Source organism: Macaca nemestrina, chromosome 2, assembly GCF_043159975.1.
Source record: "Macaca nemestrina isolate mMacNem1 chromosome 2, mMacNem.hap1, whole genome shotgun sequence".
Lineage (NCBI taxonomy): Eukaryota > Metazoa > Chordata > Mammalia > Primates > Cercopithecidae > Macaca > Macaca nemestrina.
The window spans coordinates 84424893-84448307 of NC_092126.1; the positions used below are offsets into that span (position 1 = coordinate 84424893).

A 23415-nucleotide genomic window follows, 5' to 3' on the forward strand; every position below is an offset into this window, starting at 1 on the left:
CTAAACCTCTGCAGGATAAACGAACTCACATTATTTTCTAAAAGAACGCAGCAACCCAGTTTGTCCTATCATCACACCACAAGCTCAGAAAGAAAATCTGACACATGCAGCAGAAAGTGCAAAAAGTTATTTACTAACCTGGTGCCCCTGTGAAAATAGTTGCTCCATATCACTTTAAGGAAAGAATCCTTGCTATGAAACCAATCTCCAAAGCAGCTGAAAGCCAAGAGGTGGCAAAATTGACTACCCTGAGAATCCAAATAAACAGGGAAAGCCTTCCTGTTTCCAAGCCCAGTTTTGGCTGACTCCCTCAAGGCGACTTCAGTCATAGCCAAGCCCACAAAGCACTTTAACCTATAAGCTTTAGTAATGAACTTGAAACCACTCCCCGTATGTTAAATAGACACTAGACTGCTGTGAGAAATAAAACTCACATACAGAATGAGCTACAGCTTCAGGCTGCACTTTCGTACTGGCTGCCCAAGAAAACCATAACACAAACTTAAACAAAGGGAACTGTCACTCCCTTCTCTCCCCTCAGACACTGCATTAAAGTGACTGATTTACTTTAAACAAGGGAATACAGTCTGTCCTCCATTAGGGCCATGAAATGATTTTTATATTGTACAAGTTGGGTGGCAGTTATGGAACAGATAGCACTGTAATTTCACATTGCATAAGAGGGACATATGAAGTTATCATTTCTGAGAATCAAATGTAGATACTATTACTATTTTCAGATCATTGAATAAGCTTAAAAACTTCATCAAATCCAATGATTAACATAAGTTCAACAGGAAAATTTGTCAAAGAACCTTCTAACTTCTGATTCTGACTTAGTGTCTATAAATCTTAAAAACATTCTTATAATTCAGTTTCACCACCTACATTTAGAATAGATGTATAAGCTAAGACATGTCTTTTAACATGGATCTTTAAGCTGCCTTTTAAAATGGAACCTACTACCACTCACTAAGATTTCAAAGTAAGAAATTTATGTTTCATTCTAGAAAAATGTAGTCAATCAATTCCTTAAAGCACTTAGATCTTAAAACAGAGTCAGTAATGTTCTAGCATATTGCTTAAGAAAGAAGAAGAATCTGTGCTCAGCTTTTTACACAATGTGCTCACAGTATACATAATTCCCCTAGAACTCAACTCCAAGAACAGTTTTAACTCTAATGGCTTGTTGCCATGGTTTGTATTTTGTTTAAATAAGACTTATTTTAACATAATGATTTGTATTTTGTTTAAATAAGACTTATTTTAACATAATGATCAAAGTTTCTGAGTTTTATTGTTTCTCCTAAACCATAAGATCGGACCACATATGCCAAGCAAAATGTGATTCACCTGTTGCCAAACTGATTTACATGAATTACTGGTAAAATTCAAGTGACTCAAAACCTGTGAAATATAAGCCATTAGCTCAACAAATCCAGGCATGAAAATCCTGGAGACTATTTTAGATCTAACACACACCTTTCCCACTTCCTCTACCCACTCCCAGGTCACGGCTCAACAGGATCTCATGGGGTCACTTCAGAGTGACGCGGCAAGACAATCCCCTCCACCTCTGGAAGAAAAGAAAACGAGCCTCAGGACATGTGGCCGATGACTTTAAAAGGAGCTAGTGCCCCACCTGCTGGCAAAACCAAGAGAAGGCTGGACGAACTGAACAAACCTCAGGGAAAATGTTACTTACTTTGATGTTGGAAGAAAAACAGGGAAGGATCAGTTATGCGAGCGCGTTAATGTCACATACAATATGTTGTTAAATAGTAAATTTTTCCACACAATTGTGATATATTTCTAGAGGATATAAAAATGCTCATGCAAAAAATGCAATTAGATTCAAAACCATCTCTTTTACATAGATCTGGTTTGCAAACATATGTGATAATTTGCATGCCCAAGGAAATCCTCTGATAAATAATATTGATCTCTCCTCTGCACAAAGAGCTTCAAAAAATACTCGTGGGAGACCAACACAATCTTTGAAATGGAAGAAATATGAATAAATCCCCAACTCAGCTAGATAAACTACTGGTGGGGCTATATCTCCATCAGTCTGTATGTCTGTATTCCCAGAATTTCTCTTATCTTTCAGTAAAAATTTATTTCCTTTTGCCACTTATAAATTAATTCATCTAAAATGAATGTCTAATATTAACATTAATGAAGACGAAGAAAAGTTAAGTCATGGGCACCAAATTACACTACATTCTTTAATAAAACCCCAGCAATAATAAGACTATAGCAGGATATGACTTTTAAATGAGCCCAAGCTGTATTACTAAAACTAAAATGAGGCCAGGTGCAGGGGCTCATGCCTGTAAGCCAAGCACTTTGGGAGGCCAAGGCAGGTCGATCATGAGTCAGGAGCTCCAGACCAGCCTGACGAACATGGTGAAACCCTGTCTAAACCCCGTCTCTACTAAAAATACAAAAATTAGCTGGGCGTGGTGGTGCACACCTATAATCCCAGCTACTCAGGAGGCTAAGGCAGGAGAATCACTTGAACCCGGGAGCCCAAGGTTGCAGTGAGCCAAGATCCTGCAATTGCACTCCAGCCTGGGCGACAGAGCGAGACTGTCTCAAAAAAACAAAACAAAACAAACGAACAAAAAACTAAAATGAATAAGGATAGCTATTATTTAAGCTCTTACGATGAGCCAAGCTTGGTTCTAAAGCACTTTATAAGTACCAACTCATTTAAACCTTACCACTCTATTATTATACCAGTTTTACAGATGAGAAAACTGAGGCGTCCAAAGGCTAGTAAGTACACTGCCAAGATCACACGGTTAGAGACAGAGCTGGGATTAGAACCCAGGTCGGTGCTCCTAACCATGTACTTTAGTAACTCTTTCTTCCTGAGTGCGTACCATTTAAACCCTGCCAAGGCCCTGGTCAAATGCAAGGGTGGGGGAGACAGTGGATAAGAACAGCACTGTGAACAGTCCTCAAAAAGTCTTTTCAGAGAAGTGGCCACAGAACTGAGACCTGGAGGCAACATGGAAGGGAAAGGGTCCCCAGGGAGAGGGCACTCACTCAGTCTGCCAAAGCAAAGGGGTAAATGCCGTGGGGGATATTGGAGGGACTGCCTGCAGGGGCCTTAGTAAGGCTGAGGGACCAGCAGAAGAAAACGCTGTGAGGAATGCAAAGTCCTCTTATGTCGCATCAGGGAGCAAAGAGGCATCACCAAGGGATGCTAAACCAGAAAGTGTCCAGATATGCATGTTGAAAAGGAGGAATGAGGCTTTGTTCAGTGAGTAGAAATTTAGACATCCCAGGTAAAGGCAAGCAGCGGCCAGTGCTGTAAAACATACAAGTTTGTACTTTCTTTTTTTTTTTTTTTTTGAGACGGAGTCTCGCTCTGTCGCCCAGGCTGGAGTGCAGTGGCCGGATCTCAGCTCACTGCAAGCTCCGCCTCCCGGGTTTACGCCGTTCTCCTGCCTCAGCCTCCCGAGTAGCTGGGACTACAGGCGCCCGCCACCTCGCCCGGCTAGTTTTTTGTATTTTTTAGTAGAGACGGGGTTTCACCGTGTTAGCCAGGATGGTCTCGATCTCCTGACCTCGTGATCCACCCGTCTCGGCCTCCCAAAGTGCTGGGATTACAGGCTTGAGCCACCGCGCCCGGCCCAAGTTTGTACTTTCATAAACTATATCAAGGAGTCTTGCGCAGCAACCCCTGCAGCAGCATGCTCACTGGCTCCCTTGTCAAGCCAGCTCGGGGCTGGAGCCACGTGGTGGTTGCTAATGCCATTCACAGAGCTAGGGACAAGGAGGAAGGGCAGGCTGGTGGGAGCAGGGTGGGGAGATGCTCAAGCCAAGGAGTTTGCTGAAGGAGGCTGGGTTTGAGGTCCTCTGAGCCATTCAGGGAGGATATTCAGCATGTCCCAGGAGATGCAGGCCAGGCGCTCCAGTTCTCTGCCTAGACAGCAGAGGTGTACATTTAGGAGTCACTGACACTGAAGGAGCAGCTGCAGCTGGGGGACAGTGGGACACAGAGTTTATCCCTGGAAAATGCACAGCATAACAAGAAAGGGTGAAATTTAAGGCAAGGCTAAGGGTGTCAGACAGAATTCAGGCTGTTGATAAAAAATTTTATATTTATTTTTACTAACTTCTAACTAAAATTATCATTTCCTTCTGTAACTTGTCATCAAAGATATTTTCTTTGACATCAAAGATATTTTCTTAGACAGCAAAGATATTTTCATATCACATTAGTTATTGCAATATCTCAAAGTATCATTTCCACTCATCACTATTTCAAAATTACAGTAGTTATTAGACCTGTCCCTAGATACTGGCAAGTAATGCATTTTAATAAAGGACAGGTATCACAATATGACATATTTACTTCTTTGCATATTGATAACTTTATGTCAATATAATTGGTTTCCTTTGTAATCCTATGCATTTTAATTTTATATGTTTAATTTTACAGAATAAACAGTCTGTAGAGTGATTCATTAGCTTAATTAGAATATCAAAGAGGTCCCATGGCACAAGTAAAAGTAAAGAACATCTGATTTAAAAGGGGAAAGAGCCCAGAACGGTGGCTCACGTCTGTAATCCCAACACTTTGGGAGGCCGAGAGGGGCAGATCACCTGAGGTCAGGGCTTCAAGACCAGCCTGGACAACATGGTGAAACCCTATCTCTACTAAAAATACAAAAATTAGCCGGGCGTGGTGGTGCACGCCTATAATCCCAGCTACTCAGGAGGCTGAGGCGGGACAATTGCTTGAACCCAGCAGGCAGAGGTTGCAGTGAGCAGAGATTGTGCCACTGCACTCTAGCCTGGACGAGAGAGACACTCTGTCTCAAAATAAGTAAATAAATTAATTAATTAATTAGTTAACTAAAATAAAAGGGGAAAGAAGCCACAGGAAAACACTTAAAAGTAGCACTGGGAAAAGGGGGACCCTGGTATGAGATGGAGCCAGCTTTCAAAGCTAGGATGCAAACCCAGGACTTCTGACTTTGTGTTCTTTCCACCACCACCTGACTCCACATCCTAAAATAATCAAAACAGTAACCGCTTCATTTGTGGAAACAAAGTTCTTTCACATGTGTTAGCTTGTTCGTTCATCACATTGATTCAGAGTAGGAAAAGGCAGGAACCCATACCTGCCTTGAACCTCAGCAGAAGCTGCCATCTCAGAGGACACTCCGTCCTGGGCCTCAGCACTGCGCCAGTGCTGCAGCGGACGGCGGTACCTGTCACGCCACTCTATGGAGCTGTAGTCATGGACACAGAAGAGTAAGATGAAGAGCCCCCCCTCATACCACACTAGCTAGAACCTGATCGCAAGAGGAGGGCACAGTGGGTGCCCACCCAGTGATGAGCTGCACTTCTCTCCAGGCTTCTCTTTGCAGGTGAGGCTGAGAATTGAATTTGTTTCCTTGCTCAAAGCTCTTTTAGTTAGTTCTGATTGATGATCCAGAGTGAATTACAAGATTTGCAATATTTCAGCTCTTTAATTTGCCATTGGCTGTAACCAAGACAGAAGACTTTACTGAAGCAATTGGTTTGAAATTAGATGGATGAGCTGAAACAATGGGCTCTCTGTTCTTTCCTCTCTGTGCCCACCAACTGGCATTCATTATCGAATCTGTGACGCGTGTTGCCAGGGCTGCGGCAATGACAACAGCACCCATTGTCTTCACATCCTTTCTCTATTCTGTAACATCTGTCATGGCTCCTGTCTATATTTCATTTTATTTTGCTTCTTTTACTTTTACAGCGTGACTCTTAATTACTACAAATTGCTCTGAAATCTACTCTAACCCTGCAACGTGTAACATCATTTTGTAACTTGGTAATAACAAAAAACTGAAGGCGCGTGTGATGGCACCCTTTTAAATTACTGTAATTTTACATAAAACTGTATAATTGCAAACAAATTTTATCTCAAGGTTAACTAGATAACCTCTCTTTTTAAATAACCTGATCAGTTCACAGACGAATTTGGCCCCTTCTCATATAATACATGACTTTCATTTACACAGTAACGAGAATGTAGGTTTATATGACTAATCTGACACAATACAGTAACTTCTGCTTAAAAAAAAAGGCTGAACAAAGCTGAACATTTCTTAATATGCAGTTAAAATCTACATTACTATGTTCACTGATGGATCTTTAATTTCCAAGTTTCCCTATTATTTTCTTTCTTTTTAAAATAAGGAGCCATAGTGAAAATTGTTACTTGCCTTCTAATCAGTCACCTAAAAACTAGAGTGAAAAGTTTTGTGTGTAAAAAGAGTTCAGAATTGGATTCTACATCCCAGGAACAGAAGAACTGGCCTCCCTGCTGCTGCCTGTCTCTGAACACGGCACACCCATCCGCTGTACGAAACGCAGAGGTTTCACTGAGAGCTGCCTGCAGTGTAAGGGAGGAGGAGACTAAACCTGGCAGGAACAAGCCCTTGGTAATTTACCTTCTTTCCTAATTGCCCAGAGGCATTTCCTTCCTTGCTTTACCCAATCTAAGGAAGGGTTTCCTGTTGCCCTAGCAGTTCCTTTAACCTGAAGCCACTTGCTCTAGTTCCTACCCTGTTTTTTGTGTTGCTCTCAATCTGCTTTCTCGCAAGACCTCGCTTTCCAACCAAACTGGTTTATTCCATTTTTCAAATTACCTAGTTCTTCCTTCCTTTCGAGTTTGTGCCACTGTCGCAACTGCGGCAATGCCCTTCCCCCTCCTGGACAGTAAAGGAGTCAGATTCTCTCCAGAATTTCAAGGGGCAGCCCAAACCCATGTCCCCTACAAAGCATTTTCAGGTCACCCTGCTTTAAAAAAAAATTGCTCAACAACTCCAGCAATCATCATTAGCAGCAGCAAATCCATTAGGCAACAAATTATGCCTTGCGACTTTCTATTTTATCTGGATGGGTTATTTAAATAGCGATGGCATTTAACTTTTCATGTACTTATAACTACTTCCTCCAACTTAGTAATCAGTAACTACATATTACAAGTTATACCTCTGAAATCGGCCATTGTAAAAAGCATATAGTAAAAATTCTACCTTACATTGCATTCATATATGTATTTGTTGCTTATATTTAAATTATTTCTGTTACTTAATGATAATTACAAAACAACAGCCAACACTATTGCCATAATATCTTACTAGACTCAATATCTTATTTGACATTGACATCTGCCACAGGAGTTGATACAATTATTTTCCCCATTTTTCAGGTGATGAAAATGGGGCCAGAAAGCTTAAATTTCCCAAGGTCAGGCATTCAATGCGTACTTAGTGAGCACCTACTATGCGACAGGCATTGTTATCAGCATTAGTGATGAAAGCAGAAAACTTCTATCTTCAGGGAGTTTATATTCTATTAGGGAAGACAGACTATCAAAAATTAAAACAAATATATAGAAAGCCAGAAAATACTAAGTATTGTTAAGAAAACTAAAGCAGAGTAAGGGACTGGAGAGAGATGGGGTAAGTGGCGAGGTGGCACACTCCTTAGATAAGGTGGTCAGAAGAGGCCTCTCTGGGGAGATGACACTTGAGCAGAGACCTGAACGAAGTGAGGTGACATCTGGGCAAAGGTTCTAGGCAGAAGAAACAGAAACTGCAAAGGCCCAGAGGCCAATACAAACTTAGTGTGTTCAAGAACAACAAAAAGGCCAATGTAGTCAGTGCTGTGAAAGAAAGGGCAACAGTAGAGGATGTAGTGAGAGAAGAAACTGGGGAGTCTGGTTATGTACGGCTTTGTAAACCATTGCATAGTTTCATTTGTGTTTTTCCTTAAATATAATGAAAAGGCCCTGAAAGGTTTAATCAAGAAAGTGAAATACTGTGCCATTTGAAAAGATTACGCAAGTTGGGTAGGTAAAGAAAAGACTAAGAGGGGCTGGGCATGGTGGCTCACGCCTGTAATCCCAGCACTTTGGGAGCCTGAGGTGGGTGGATCACTTGAGGTCAGGAGTTCAAGACCAGCCTGGCCAACATGGTGAAACCCCTCTCTCTACTTAAAATACAAAAATTAGCTGGGCGTGGTGGTGAGCACCTGTAATCCCAGCTACTCAGGAGGCTGAGGCACGAGAATCACTTGAACCCAGGAGGTGGAATTTGCAGTGAGCCGAGATCGTGCCATTGTACTCCAGCCTGGGGTACAGAGCAAGACTCTGTCTCAATGAAAAAAAAAAAAATTAAAAAAGAACAGACTGAGAAAAGGTAGACTACTTAAGAGAATACTGCAGTAGCCCAGGTGGGAGATGAAGAGAAGGAGTCAGATCTAGGATCTACTGTGAAGATAGGGCCAAGAAGATTTTCTAATGTGGGTTGTGATGCAGAGTGCTAAAGAAAAAAAGAGAGGTGCCAAGGAAGACTCTAAGACTCATAGGAGTAACAGGGAGGAAAGTCTAATTATTCAGCTAGGGAACATTGTGGGTGATGGGGTCTGGGGAGAAGCAGTAAGGTTTTAGGGGCAAATCAAGAGTGCCATTTTGGGTAGGTTAAGTTTGAGAGACCTTAGAGATACCCAAATGAAGAGAAGTAGGAAGTTGGATACCTAAGTTTGAGGCTTGGATACATAAGTCTGAGATTCAGGACTGCAGTTTGGAGACATAAGTCTGAGATTCAGAACTGGGGTTTGAAGACATAAGTCTGAGATTCAGAAATGGGGTTTGGAGACATAAGTCTGAAATTCAGGACTGGGGTTTGGAGACATAAATCTGAGATTCAGGCCTGGGGTTTGAAGACATAAGTCTGAGATTCAGAACTGGGGTTTGGAGACATAAGTCTGAAATTCAGGCCTGGGGTTATGATATGTAAGTCTGAGATTCAAGACTGGGATTTGTATACATAAGTCTGAGATTCAGGACTGGGGTTTGGATATATAAGTCTGAAATTCAGGACTGGGATTTGTATATATAAGTCTGAGATTCAGGACTGGGATTTGTATATATAAGTCTGAGATTCAGGACTGGGGTTTGGATATGTAAGTATGAGGACTGGGGTTTGGAGATGTAAGTCTGAGATCAGGACTGGGATTGGGATACATAAGTCTGAGATTCAGGACTGGGGTTTGGAGACATAAGTCTGAGATTCAAGGCTTGGACGTCAGGTGGCTTTAAACGTGGTAGTTAGCATTAAGTAACATATTTTCACCATAGACTGACTGAGGGTGAATAAAGGAGGGATTTCTGAAGACTGACACCCAGGACTCTCCAACATTTAAATACCAGGAAGAAGAGATGTGTCCAGTAAAGGGGGTCAAAAAGAAAAAAAAGAAAGAAAGAAAAACTGCCAGTGGAGTAGTAGGAAACCCATGAGAATGTGGTGATAAAGACAGAAGCCAGGTGAAAAGAGTGTGTCAATGATAGAGAGATCAATTATGTCAAAGGAGCTGAGAGATAGAGAAAGAGGAAGATTGAGAACTAACCACTGGATACGGAAACATGGAGGTCACTGATGTCCCCAAGATGGGCTCAGGAGAAATTTATGCAAAAGCCTAAAACATCGGCTCAAATGAGAATGTGACTACAAGACATTGCTGAGGGAAATTAAAGACCTGAATAAGTGGATATACCATGTTCACAGATTAAAAGACTAAAAATTGTTAAATTTTCTGTTATCCACAAACTGATCTATAGATCCAACACAATAGCAATTATAATCTCATCAAGCTCTTTTGTACAAATTGATAAACTCATTCTAAAATGTGTATAGAAATTCAAAGGATTTAGAATATCCAGAGCAATCATAAAAAAAATAAAACCAAAGTTGGAGGACTTAACACTACATGACTTCAAGACATCGTAGTAAGTCTATAGCAACCAGGACAGTGTGGTACTAGTACAGGATCAACAAATAGATCAATGAGACAGAATAGAGAGCTTAGAAATAGACTCACACTTACATGGTCATTCGATTTTCATGAAGGTGAGAGAAAAATCCAACGGAGAAAAAAAAATGACGTATTAACAAATGATGCTAAAATAACTAAATATCTATACAGCAAAAATAAATAAATCTCAACCCCGACCTCACACCACATGCAAAAATTGAGATGGATCATAGACATAAAAGTAAAAACTAAAATTATAAAGCTTTTAGATATGGCTCAGAAAGCAATCAACACAAAAAGAAAAAGAAAAAAAAAAACAGACTTAGCCAAAGTTTAAAATTTCTGTTCATCTAAAGGCGTCATTTAAAAAATAAATAGGAAAGACACAGCCTGGGAGAAATGATGTGCAAATCATATATCTGGCAAAGAACTAATATATATATATATATATATATATATATTTTTTTTTTTTTTTTTTGAGATGGAGTCTCGCTCTGTCGCCCAGACTGGAGTGCAGTGGCGCGATCTCGGCTCACTGCAAGCTCCGCCTCCCGGGTTCACGCCATTCTCCTGCCTCAGCCTCCGGAGTAGCTGGGACTACAGGCGCCCGCCACCACGCCCGGCTAATTTCTTTTTGTATTTTTAGTAGAGACGGGGTTTCACCGTGTTAGCCAGGATGGTCTCGATCTCCTGACCTCGTGATCCGCCCGCCTCGGCCTCCCAAAGTGCTGGGATTACAGGCTTGAGCCACCGCGCCCGGCCAAGAACTAATATTTTAAAATACCTCATGAATGCCTACAATTCAATGAAAGTGAGCAAAAGATTTGACTGGACATCCACAAAGGAAGACAGACTTGTGATCAATAAGCATATGAAAAAGTGCTCAATGTTAATATTCACCAGGGAAATTTAAGAAAAACGCAATGAGGTACTGCTACATCCCCACCAGAACAAGTAAACATTAAAAAGACCGTCAAACCCAAATGCTGGCAAGAATGCAGAGAGCACAACTCTCATTCGCCATGGGTAAGAGTGTAAAACTACAACCAGCTTAGAAAAAAGTCCAGCCATTGTTTATAAAACTAAATATACACCTATCCTATGACCCAGTCATTTCATTCTGCAGTATTTATCCAAAAGAAAAGAAAATACAGCCACAAAAAAAGACTGCATTCACGACAGTCAAAATCTGGAAGCAACTCAGGCATCCACCCGTAGAAAAATGAATAAACAACCTGTTGTATCATCAAACAATGGAATGATACTCAGTAGCTCAGAAAGGAATGGATTCACTCTAAAAGGAAAGAATTACTGATACACATGATATGAATACATCTCAGAAACATTACGCTCAGTGAAAGAAGCCTTACATAAAAGAGTACATATGCTGTATGATTCAAGTTTGATAATCTTCTAGAAAGGCAAAAATAACATATGGTGGGAAAAAAATCAAAACAGTGGTTGCCTCTGGCAGAGCATAAGAGGGTGGTCTGGGGACTAACTGGGAAGGAACATGAGGGAACTTTCTGTGGCGATGGTCGTGTTATTTACTTTGAAAAGGGCTTGGATTGCAGAGGTGGTACATGCATTTTTCAGAACTCTGAATGGTACACTAAAGATCTGAGCATTTCAGTGTATGTAAATTTTACTTAAAAAGAGAACTATAAACAAATAGGGAAGCAAATTAATCATATGTACACTGAAATGTTTAGGAGTGAGTGTACTGATGCCTGCAATTTACTTTAAAATGTATCCAAAACATAAATTGAATTGATGAAAGGATAGAGGGATAGATGGGTGACAAGACGTATGTTCAAGCAATAAAGCAAACTGTTGATTGTGGAATCTAGGTGGTGGCTTATGGGTGTTCACCTTAACATTCCTTCAACTTTCCTGCATGTTTGAAATGTTTATAAGATGTTATTAGAAGAGAGTGTGGGGTAAGGAATTGGAGACAGCGAGAACAGACAACTTACCAGAGTTTTGTTTTAAAGAGGAACAAAGATATGAGGCAAATCTGGAGGGAGATAAAGAATGAAGAGGAGGTATTTGTAAAGAAGGAAGACATTATGGAATGTTTGAATAAGAATGATCCTGTAAAAAGAGGAACTTTAATGAAGCTAGTGGGCAGATTCTGTGGCAGCAGAGTTCTGAACAGGCAAGAGCAACAGATTGGGTACACTGGGGTGCAATGGATGTCAACCAGAAGGATGCACGTTTGTCCATGGTAAAGAGCAGGGGATGGGGGACAGATGATGGATGGATGCAAGAGGATATGGGAGCTGGGAAACTGCTTCTAGTTGCCCAGTGATATAAGCAGCAAGATCCATGGCCGAGAGAGTCTGGGAAGGGATGTTAGGGGTTTGAGGAAAGAAACAAAGGTGTGAAATAGTCACCCAGGAGACTGAGTTTACTAGGGAATATAGTAGGGTTGCCAGAGAGGGCTGAGTATCAGTGGAGGCAGGGGTGGAAGGTAGGATGATTAATTTAATGTCATCAGAGTGTTGTGTGTGTGTTTTCCAGGAATGCTCTGTTGTTTGGAAGAAAATGTAGAGTTATGCCTGAATAACCCTGATTTTAACCAGGGTTGTGTTTTGCAAGACAGTGGGATAGAAAGAGGAGAGAGGCAAGTAGAGTAACCACAACAGTGGACCACGCAGATAAGGTGAGTAAAGTGGAAAGTTAGACTACACAGGGCATTGATGGAAAGAAAAAAGGTGGCAAAGTCAAAGGAGTGGACGTAAAATTGTTGATCTGAGGATATTAGAAGACAGTATAAAAGTTGGCAGATGGTAGATTTAAATATAAATGTTTGACTCCTGGGTTTTTTTATTATTATTTTATTGATTGAGATAGGGTTTGTTTGTTTGCTTGTTTATTTGTTTGTTTATTGAGAAAGGGTCTTGCTCTGTCACTGAGGCTGGAGTGCAGTGGTGCAATCATGGTTCGTTACAACCTCTGCATCTCGGGCTCTAGTGATTCTCCTACCTCATCCTCCCGAGTAGCTGGGACTACAGGCATGCACCATCACACTCGGCTAATTTTTGTATTAATGTTTTTGTAGAGATGGAGTCTCCCTATGTTGCTCAGGCTGGTTTCAAATTCCTGGCTCAAGCAATCTGCCTGCCTCAGGCTACCAAAGTGCTGGGATTACAGGTATAAGTCACTGCACCCAGCCCACCCTCTTAACTGTAACACTCTCCAGCATTTTTAGGACTCTTGTCCTATACTCTCTGTGTTTGGATAATATGTGTACCCATTTGGTCTTTTCAAGATCCAGGAGTATTATTTGACTTCATATTCTTAAAAATAATTTCTATGGAAGTGGTTTTCTTTCATAGAATGGGAAATATAAGACACATAAAGAGCTGGTGTAATTTTTGAAACACTTCAACAAATTGGTTATCAGAGAAAAATGTATCCTCCTATCTCAGCTCATCTCTTTGTGTCTTATAGTTCTCACTCCTAAAAAGCACATGTTGCTACTTGGAACAAAACAAATACCACATTTGGAGGATTTGAAGAAACTAGTCTCAAAGTAATTATTTCAACATAATTTATTTTAAAAACATGTAAGCACTAAGTCACCTCACTCTCAGAAGGAAAAAAAAAAAACACAGTAGCATGCATTGAGGCATTCAGAATTTTAGAGGGACCACTAATTGTGTTTTTTATTTTTTTGAGACGGAGTCTCGCTCTGTCGCCCAGGCTGGAGTGCAGTGGCCGGATCTCAGCTCACTGCAAGCTCCGCCTCCCGGGTTCACGCCATTCTCCTGTCTCAGCCTCCCGAGTAGCTGGGACTACAGGCGCCCGCCACCTCGCCCGCTAGTTTTTTGTATTTTTTTAGTAGAGACGGGGTTTCACCGTGTTAGCCAGGATGGTCTCGATCTCCTGACCTCGTGATCCGCCCGTCTCGGCCTCCCAAAGTGCTGGGATTACAGGCTTGAGCCAATTGTGTATTTAAGAAACCATCTGAATAACATTTAAGTACTCAGGAAAAAAAAAAAGTCCAGATTCCCTAGCCTGGCCTTCCACTATTAAAATCCAGCCTCTTATCATTCCCCTGCACACATGCCATGCCCCAGGCAAATGAATTAGCCGCATTCTTCCCAAAGAATGTCTCATCTCTGAGCTTTTCCTCTTGCTGCTCCCTCCCCTGGATCGCCACCACCGCAACCTGCCCAATCTTTCCATAGACATCCTATTTTCTTCAAGCTCCAGCTCAAACACAGGCTGCAAGCCAGACAGTGACCACTCTCCTCTAGAATCACCAAAGTTTTTTACCTGCTACACATAAGGCATCTGTCACTTTGTGTCTGGTATCATAGCTACCCATAGATAGCAAATATCTATAGAAACTCCTCCCTTAGAGAGAATAATCTAATATTCGAATCTGGATCTCCGTATTTACCATTGTAATGGATACCTCACAGAGTGCCAGCATATTATAGTCAATTAACAGCTAATAACATACAAATAGGTTTTAGAGCGAATCCTAAGGAAAAGTTAAATACAATGTTAGGTGCACTTATATTAAGCTCAGCATTCTGTCTCTGAAGTACGGACACAGTACTATAGGAATACTACAGTAACTCCTGTAAAGATCCAGATTTTATTGTTGTGGGATACTGCCAAAGTATCCATCGACACGTTTACTCCAATTTAAATGCTTGTCATAAGGTTGGAAGAGAGCCTAGATCTCAGCAATTTATGTTTATATCTTACCTCTATTCTGTTCTCTACTCCAACAGAATATGGTATGAGTTACAAATGTGAGCCACATATATAATTTTCAATTTTCTAGTAGCCACATAAAAAGTGCAATAAAATGGATGAAAATAATTTAATTACAGTTTATTTAACCTAATTTATCCAAAATACTGTGTAATGTTAAAATATGATCCACACAAAAATTATTGAGATATTTTACGTTTCTTGCTTACTAGGAAATCCAGTGTCTATTTTTTTGTTGTTTTTGTTTGTTTGTTTTTGAGACAGAGTCTCGCTCTGACGCCCAGGCTGGAGTGCACTGGTGCGATCTCAGCTTACTGCAACCTCCGACTCCCTGGTTCAACTGATTCTCCTGCCTCAGCCTCTCGAGTAGCTGGGATTACAGGCACATGCCACAATGCCAAGCTAATTTTTGTATTTTTAGTAGAGATAGGGTTTCGCCATGTTGTTCAGGCTGGTCTTGAACTCCTGACTTCATGACCTGCCCGCCTTGGCCTCCCAAAGTGCTAGGATTACAGGCGTGAGCCACCGCACCCAGTCTCCAGTGTCTCTTTTATACTTAGAGCACATTTCAACTTGCACTGGCCACATTTCAATTCTCAAATAACCACATGTGGCTAGGGGACAACATACTGGACATTACAGGTCTGGAACGTCCCTATGGGCAGAGGCTGCTTCTTTCAGTCCTGTACTCTCTACAGTGATTTGCCCATTCAATGAGATTAAACGCAACAAGCATGTGAAAACCAAAGTGTTAAAGCACTAAACAGTGCTTACCACACAGAAGGGTTCAATAATGGCCAACTTCCTTTCCTTCACATGCAGTAGGCCCTCAATAAATGTTTCTCGGGTTGACTTTCCAAACTGGAAACAGTACTATGGAATTAAGGCCATCAGGCTCCCTTTATCCTGCCCAGTACCCTCCAAGCAATCTTGTCACCTTAATGTAGGTTCGTGGCAGATTTTCCTGGCAGAAGAATAATTACCCACCAATAAACTTTTCCAACTATTTGGAAATAGCAATTTGTCAGAATAAATAAACTATTATCCTGCTCTTCATCAATCCCCAGTGAATCTGATTTTAAGCAAACCTGTAGGATTCATTTATCCTTGGCTGAACTAATAAAAGTGAATTTCTGAGTCCAGGAAGATAAAGAAAAGATCCAGTAAGATTGTCTTTCTAAACCAAGGAGCAGCCACCCCCAAGTCCATCTGGAAATGGCTGGTAAGACTGATTCAGCATTACAGAATCCTGTCAGCCCAGAGCCAGGGAGAAATGCAGCAACCGAGCTAAGCGGATACTTGAATATCCAAAGTATTAGAATTATTCTAATCTCAAAGAATTAGACAGAATAAAGAGTTAGGAACACTGAAATATTTTTATCATAATTGAATACTGTTTGAGGACTCAAACAGTATTTCAGAATTTCTTTTGCTCAAAGCAACATTATTGTTCAGGATAGTACCATAAAATTTGTAATTTAAGCTTCCATGTCAGTTGAGTTTCTGTGTTGTTTAATTACTTACTCAAAATACAAACAGCAAGTCTTTAAATTTTTTATATGTAATAAATATAACAAAATATCTCATCTGACAAAACTGCAACTAGAATAGGTAACATGGGGATTTTCTTATGAATTCTTATCTCTTATGCAAACAGTCTAGCCAATCAAATAGATTTTTCAATACACGTAGTACCTCCATAGTGATGCCTCATGCTAACTAACTCCCTTCATAGATAAGTTATCACTGCTTTAAACCTTCAGTCTCTGTCCATCCATCTCTTGTTAGATTCCTTCTAGATTCATTCAATTCATCCAGCCAGCCAGCCATTCATTAAACAAATATTACTGAGTTCATGTCTACAGCAGAGTGCTAGGCACCCAGCACACAACAGAGAGTCAACCAAACATGTTCCCTGCCCTGGAAAGCTTACAGTTGAATTCTCTTGCCAATCACTGCCCATTCTGCTTGTCCGCCTCTGGGCCCCTGTGTCTCTCAGGCTACGTGCCTGTGCTGAAGTACCAACTAACAGGTACCTGACCAGGGTTTTACTGAGTCTGTATGGTACATTAGGTGTCTGTAGGGCATGGTCATCTCTGTTCAACACAGGCTTACTTTCTGGATTTGTTATGTTGGAATAGATTATCTACCCTGAGTATTTTCCCTTATTTTTGTGATCAAATTACTTTCCCTTGGCAATACCTTCTTTCTTTTTTAATTAAGTAACTACCTGGGTGCCCCCAAGTGGATGATGGTTCTCTGCCATTGCAAGAACTGGTTGTACAAAATGCAGCACCCAAGAACTTCATGACCATGTTATCATCCTAGGCGAAAATGTTATGGATTTGTGCACCAGCAAAGGAATCTAAAATATATTTGCATATTTTATAACTCATTTGAATGCCATCATTCCCAGAAAATAAAATTCAGGCCACTTTTCCCTTGTTAATGTTCATGGTATGGTGTGGTGTGTGTGTGTGGGTTGGGGCATGGTACAAACGAGGAAGGTTGATACAAGTTAAAGAACAGCCACCTTTTATGGAGCAGCAAGCATATTATCCCTGAATTCTCATTTAGGAAAAGAAAATATTTTTCCCTGATAATTTAACAAAATTTACATATTACTGGAACCAACTTGGTTTTTTTAAAAAAAGGAAGAAAAATATTTTGTAAAAAAAAAAATTGTATGATTGTCAGCCTCAAGAGAAAAATTCAGCCGGGCGCAGCAGTGGCTCATGCTTATAATCCTAGCACTTTGGGAGGCCGAGGCTGGTGGATCACCTGAGGTCAGGAGTTTGAGACTAGCCTGGTCAACATGGTGAAACCCCATCTCTACTAAAAATACAAAAATTAACTGGGCATGGTGGCGGGCACCTGTAATCCCAGCTACTCCAGAGAATCACTTGAGCCCAGGAGGTGGAGGTTGCCATGAGCTGAGATCGTGCCATTGCACTCCAGCCTTGTGACAAGAGCAAAAATCCGTCTCAAAAAAAAAAAAAAATAACAATAACTTTTGTGTTTGTGAGTGCATCTGCATTTTTTTTTTTGTAAAGACTGAAAGGAGGATTTCTGGGTTGGTAAACTGAGGAGATGAATGACAGAGTGAGAAACAGGTTTATCAGTTTACCAACTGCTGAAAAAACCAAGCCAGGTTCACAAAGTAACAACAACACAGAGGTGATAGAAATACATTTTTCCTTAATGCATAGAATTCCTGGATTACTTGTATACCTGCATTCATTCGGTTAGTGCTTCAATAAACCAAGCAGTTTGCCTCTGGTTTTCTAATATCCCGTCTCTCTGTTAGCTTCCCAAATAAAAACCCAAGCCAAGAGACAATATAACAACAAATAAAATAACAAACTTTTATTACACATTTGTTGAATTGTTCTAAAAACTTTTCATGTTTCCTGAACACTCATCCAGGAAAGTACTATCAAGATGATGACGAAACTCAGTTTATTCCTGGACAAAAGAGCTTTGACACATCTGCTTGTGGTTATCTACGTTATAAAAACACATCACTGTCATCAATGGCCTAAGACAAAGAAAGGCACTTATTAACTTCTGTCTATATATAGTACTTCTTCTGCCAACTCTGGTAACTTGTTTAAGCTTAGATTCTCTGCTGTCATGAGAGGAGTTGGTTTGCATCTGTTAATGAGACTGTTTATTTGAATTGTATTCCTTTACTCCAATATGTATTCCCTAACTACCCTGTGCTGCGCACTCTGCTAGGCACTGAGAATTCGAGGATGAATAAAACAGACATTGTCCTCAAAAAGCTGGCAAACTCATGGAGGAGGCAGTCTACATGGCCCAGCCAAAAGTCTACTGTGTACAAACAAAGCTGTGCAAACACAGAAGGGAACAGAAGTAATTCAGCATGCTGAGAAAATGGTGGTCAGGGCAGACTCCACCAATGCGCAGGATGTTTCTATTTACAGGTAGACAAGGGAGGAAGGGCATCCTATTCAAAGAGCCCCAAAGGAGAAAAGCACATGGCATGTTCTGGCACCGAAAAGCCCCTCCAGAGGGTGTGGGAGGGAGATGGATGTATGTATTTGGAAGGCTGGAAATAAAGTTGAAAAAATGCATGGCAGCCACATAGAGAAGGGTCTTCAATGACACACTAAGAAGTTTCAGATCCACTCTTGGGTGATGGGAAGTTCATGGAAGGACTTAAGCTGTAGAATAATGTAATCTAATTTGTGCTTCAGAAAGATGGCTCTGTAAAACTGGGGACACGAAGTCAACAGTAGTCCTCAGATAAGAGCCCCTTTGGGCAGTGGCCGCAGTGGGAATATCTGTATACAGAAGACAAAAAAAAAGGTACAAATGAGAAAAAAATTATTTGTGCTATTAAAAACTTGGACATCTTTCCATTCATTTTAAAAGCAAATTTTAAGTGTTACTAACTTTGATGAGTTTGCAATGGCTGATGACCCTCAAATTCTTCCCTTACTCTTCACTATCTATGACAGAGGAGAACAAAGCAAAAAACAAAACAAAACAAAACGCATTAATACCAGTTCCTGATGTTAGCCAATAATGATAGCATCGCTCACTTGCTGCCAGATATCAGAAAGAAGAAACAGTAACTGTTGTTTTTACCTATGTCTCTCTCTTCATGACTACTTTATAATAGCATGTGATATGGCTGGGCTGAACCACATTGCTCAGAATTCCACTTCCTGTAGGCTTCCACTTAGGGTCAAAGGATATTCTCTCCTAAGAGGTGGAGAAAAGAAAGGAGGCAGCAACCATTTTGTAGCATGTGTGTACTCACGTGCCTTTACCTAGTTATTCAATCAAATACTAATCTGCTGCTGTGAAGGGATTTTGCAGATGTAAGGTAACTAATCAGTTGATTTTAGTTAGTCGAAAGGGAGATTATCCTGAGTAGGACTGATGTAATCACCTGAAAGTCCTTTAAAAGAGGGCTCAGGCACTCCCTGGATTCAGAGACTCCAAGCTTCAACTCCACTCACAGGGCTCCAGCCTGCTCATGGTCTACCTGCCTGACTGCTTGCCCTGTGGATTTCAAGCTTGTTTAGCCAGTCCCACAACTGAGTAAGCCATTCCTTATAATAAATCCCTTAATACATGTAACCTACTAAGTCTGTATCTCTGGTAAACCCTGACTGATTCATGATGTTGCAGTTATTACTGTCGAGAGGACACAGAGGAAGACCTCTTGGCATGGAATCATCCAGGAAGACACTAAAGAATCTCACTCTTGTAGTGGCTGTCTCCCAATCTCTTGCAATAATGGCCAGGAGAAGAGAAGACTGTGAGTTAGTTTTTCAAAAAATGAGACTTATGATAATTTAGAGACACACAGCGGGGTGTGGCTATGTTACTAAGCTCTGGCCAATGAGACGTAATTGGGAGTACTGGAATTATGAGAGGGAATCGATGCAAAGGGAGTTAGCATGCCCCTCTTCCTCCATTCTCTGTCTGTAATGTAAATGTGATATGGAGAGCCCCAGCAGCCACCTCAGACAAGGGCCACATCCTGGAAGTGGCAGATTGGAGAGCTCTAGAGACTGATGACTTCTAGAGCCATCATGCCAGCTCTCAATGGACTTCTTCTGGACTGTTTATACATGAGAAGAAAGCCACTACCTGGGGGCTCTGATACTTGTAGTGAAACACAATTCCTAACTGATATAAGCGTTGTTTTCTTTAGTCTTCCTATTCCCTTAGCAGTAGACTTCTACATCTACGTTGCTACATTATCAGGAATAGCTGTATTTAATTTCACTGCTATGTACATGGGACATAGTAAGTGTTTAAGAGGATTAGAGGAGACAGCCACAGTAAAGGTTTTTTTGTATTTCTCCATGTTTCTATGTTTTGGCAAAAGAATACGAGAACTTCTCATAAGTCTGCAACAAATGCCTTCACAAAGCCACAAACTTTAATTCCCATGGAACAGAATTTCATATGGCAAGCCTGTGGTTACATCCAAATCCACTTATTCAACAGATTTATGCTGCAAAAAAACTCACATTAGCCTATCTCTTTAGATAGATTCAGTCTTTTCATGTTGGAACCATCTAATTTTCCCCAAACCAACAACACTTGCACATGTCTGGGGTATAGTTTTTTGCTGAATGCAAACCACATGGTCATTTCAAAGCCTGCAATTCAGTTCAGGAGCACTGGGCTTTCTGGATGCTCGTGAACGTAACCATCAAGAGTGACACATACTTCTGGCAGTCGCCTTGCCAGCTCCAGCTCTACTGTGTCTCTGTATCGCAGTGAAAAACTGCCTGACACACTAGGCAGCTGACATGTGTCGGGAAAAAAAATATCAGGCCCGTGACCAAGGGGAAAATGAAGTGATTAATGTGGAAAACACAACAAGAAACATCAAACAGGAAAAAGCTGACACTTTCCATGCCTTTAGCTTCCAGTAAATTTGTTTTCTCCTCACACTGACTATAAAAGGCTACATCGAAGTATTGACATGATATAAAAGTGTCAGATGTCTGCCTCACCTGGGGCCATTCATGATACTGAAGAGTCTTTCACTCCTTTTTTTTTTTTTTAAGAGGGAGGAAGGGAGGTGAGGTTAACATAATCATAACCCGCAAAAGATAAACTCGGGAAACTATAAGCATAAACACAATGGGCTGAAGTGTTCCCAGTGTGAGTCACCACTGTTGTGCCCTAGCTCCTTTGTTCATGCCATTTCCTTCCTTTCAGAGTTCCCAAACATTCCACTCTGGCTGGCCTGGCTCCCTTTCCCAACACCATCCCTTAAACACTCGTGTTCTCTGGGCTTCTGAACCCAACCTAGTCTACCTGTAAACTGTGTCTTCTCATTCTATGTCCTCACGGGGAGGCGAGTCTCATAGACATTCATTCATACCCACAGCTTTACTACTCCCAATGCCACCGTTCCTTTCTTCTCTTTCTCCTGAAGGCCCAGTGCCCTCTGAACTGTCCTACCAGTATCTATTTCTTCAAATCCCAAACTGAACATAGTCATGCTTTTCTACCTTGCATCTCAATTCCATCCTCTTTCCCTGTCTAACAGCCCAGCCACCTATGCACCCTGTACCTCCGTTATTGGCCCCATCATGCATCCAGGGGCCAGTTCCATCCTCTTATCTATTCTACCTTATTTCATCTACTAAGAGTAGTGGGGGCTGGGTGGCCCCCAAATGAGATTCATACGTTCTGGGAATGCAGATGGATCAGGGGCCCCTGGCCATCAATAAGGCATTCAGCACCGCACCAGCTGAGCTGCAAGGCAAGAAGGGGGCCTCGGACACAAAGGTCTCTCTGAGCAAACCAGGGGATAAACCAAGAGAAGGAAGAGGGTTTGTTTCCCTGCCCAGCCCCGGACTGGCTGAGGCTGATGCAGCAAGCAGCTGCAGGAAGAAGTGGGGAGGAATGTCTTTGCCCCCTGCCTCTGTGAGTCACAGAAAAACACAGTAAAATTAGGCTCCTGGTGACAAAGGGAGTCAAGGATGTTTCTGCAGGGCACATACCAGGTTCCAGCATTTTTCTAGAGCCTCCCTCTCCCCTAGATTTGCAAACTTGAAAAAACAAGGCCTGGCATGTGACTCTTTTTGGCATAAATCCTCTTCAGGAGGACACCAGCTATGGCTGAGGTAGAGCCTCACCCACAGAGCCCCTTTGGCCCATGGTCATCAACAAGGAAGCAAAAGCGTAAGACCCCCCCCCAAGGGAGTGGGGCTCTCGAAACACATGTGAGACAATGCCAGGATACCTCCAGGAATACCTGGAGGAGACTTTCACTGAAGGTCCTGCAGATCCGTGTGGGAACACAAACCAGTGAAATTTGCATGATCTCCACCGACCCGACATCATTTGAACCCTCACGCTGGCAGGGTCTGAAGACATTTCATAATCTGTCTCCTACTTCTGACCCCTACTGTAGCTCCCCTACAAAACATTTCTAGAGATTGCTACCAAGGTAATCTTCTCAAATTATAACTCCAGTGGTGTTCTGGGCTGGCTCATATATAGGCTCCTGAGAGCAGACTGGGAAATTTTCATCAAGATTGGGAAATTTTCAGCAATTTTGTGAGTCAGTTGTTAAACATAGCAATTATTAAAAATTAAATTATATAAACTTACAATAAAATAAATTATATTAAAGCAAAAGTTCTCAGTTGATCACTTCTTTATTATTTTTCTTCATTTTAATAATATCTATTGTCTTGAGGATACTTATGCCTATTTTATCTGTAGCGCAGTCCCCCCCTTATCTGTAGTTTCATGTAACTAAAATTTCAGTTACCTGCAGTCAACCATGGTCCGAAAATATTATATCACTACTTTTGGACTTTGTAGCCATTATTAAGTAAAATACAGTTACTTGAACATAAGCACTGTGATACTGATAAAACCACAGTTAATCTGGTAACAGAGATGGCTACCGAGTGACTGGCAATCCTGGCAGGATGGAATGGGGGAGTGCAAGATTTCATCACAATACTCAGAATGGTGCACAATTTATAACATGAATTGTTTATTTCTGGCATTTTCCATTTATGTCACAATGCCTAGGTCATTCGCCTCATTTTGTCTTCACACAGGCATTTTATCATCTCACATCATCACAAGAAGGGGCTGGGCGCGGTGACTCACACCTGTAATCGCAGCATTTTGGGAGGCTGAGGTGGGTGGATCACCTGAGATCACGAGTTTGAGACCAGCCTGGCCAACATGGCAAAACCCCGTCTCTATTAAAAATATAAAAATTAGCCAGGCGTGATGGCGCACGCCTATAATCCCAGCTACTCGGGAGGCTGAGGAAGGAGAATCGCTTGAACCTGGGAGGTGAAGGCTGTGGTGAGCCGAGATCGTGCCACT

General features: G+C 41.4%; 1 protein-coding gene across 4 annotated transcripts in view; it reads right to left on the minus strand.

Moving 5' to 3' along the window:
- LOC105465688 (phospholipase D1) overlaps positions 1 to 23415 on the minus strand; it is a 206611-nt gene that overhangs the window by 166602 nt on the left and 16594 nt on the right. Inside the window, exon 1 of one of the 4 annotated variants that reach the window (XM_071091240.1) lies at positions 139 to 768. The exons of 2 other annotated variants lie outside the window; for them this stretch is intronic. The gene's annotated coding sequence lies outside the window, so the exon portion shown is untranslated. Of the gene's footprint in view, positions 1 to 138; positions 769 to 23415 lie in introns of those variants that run through there. One more of the 4 variants, XM_071091243.1, reaches the window with a different exon arrangement.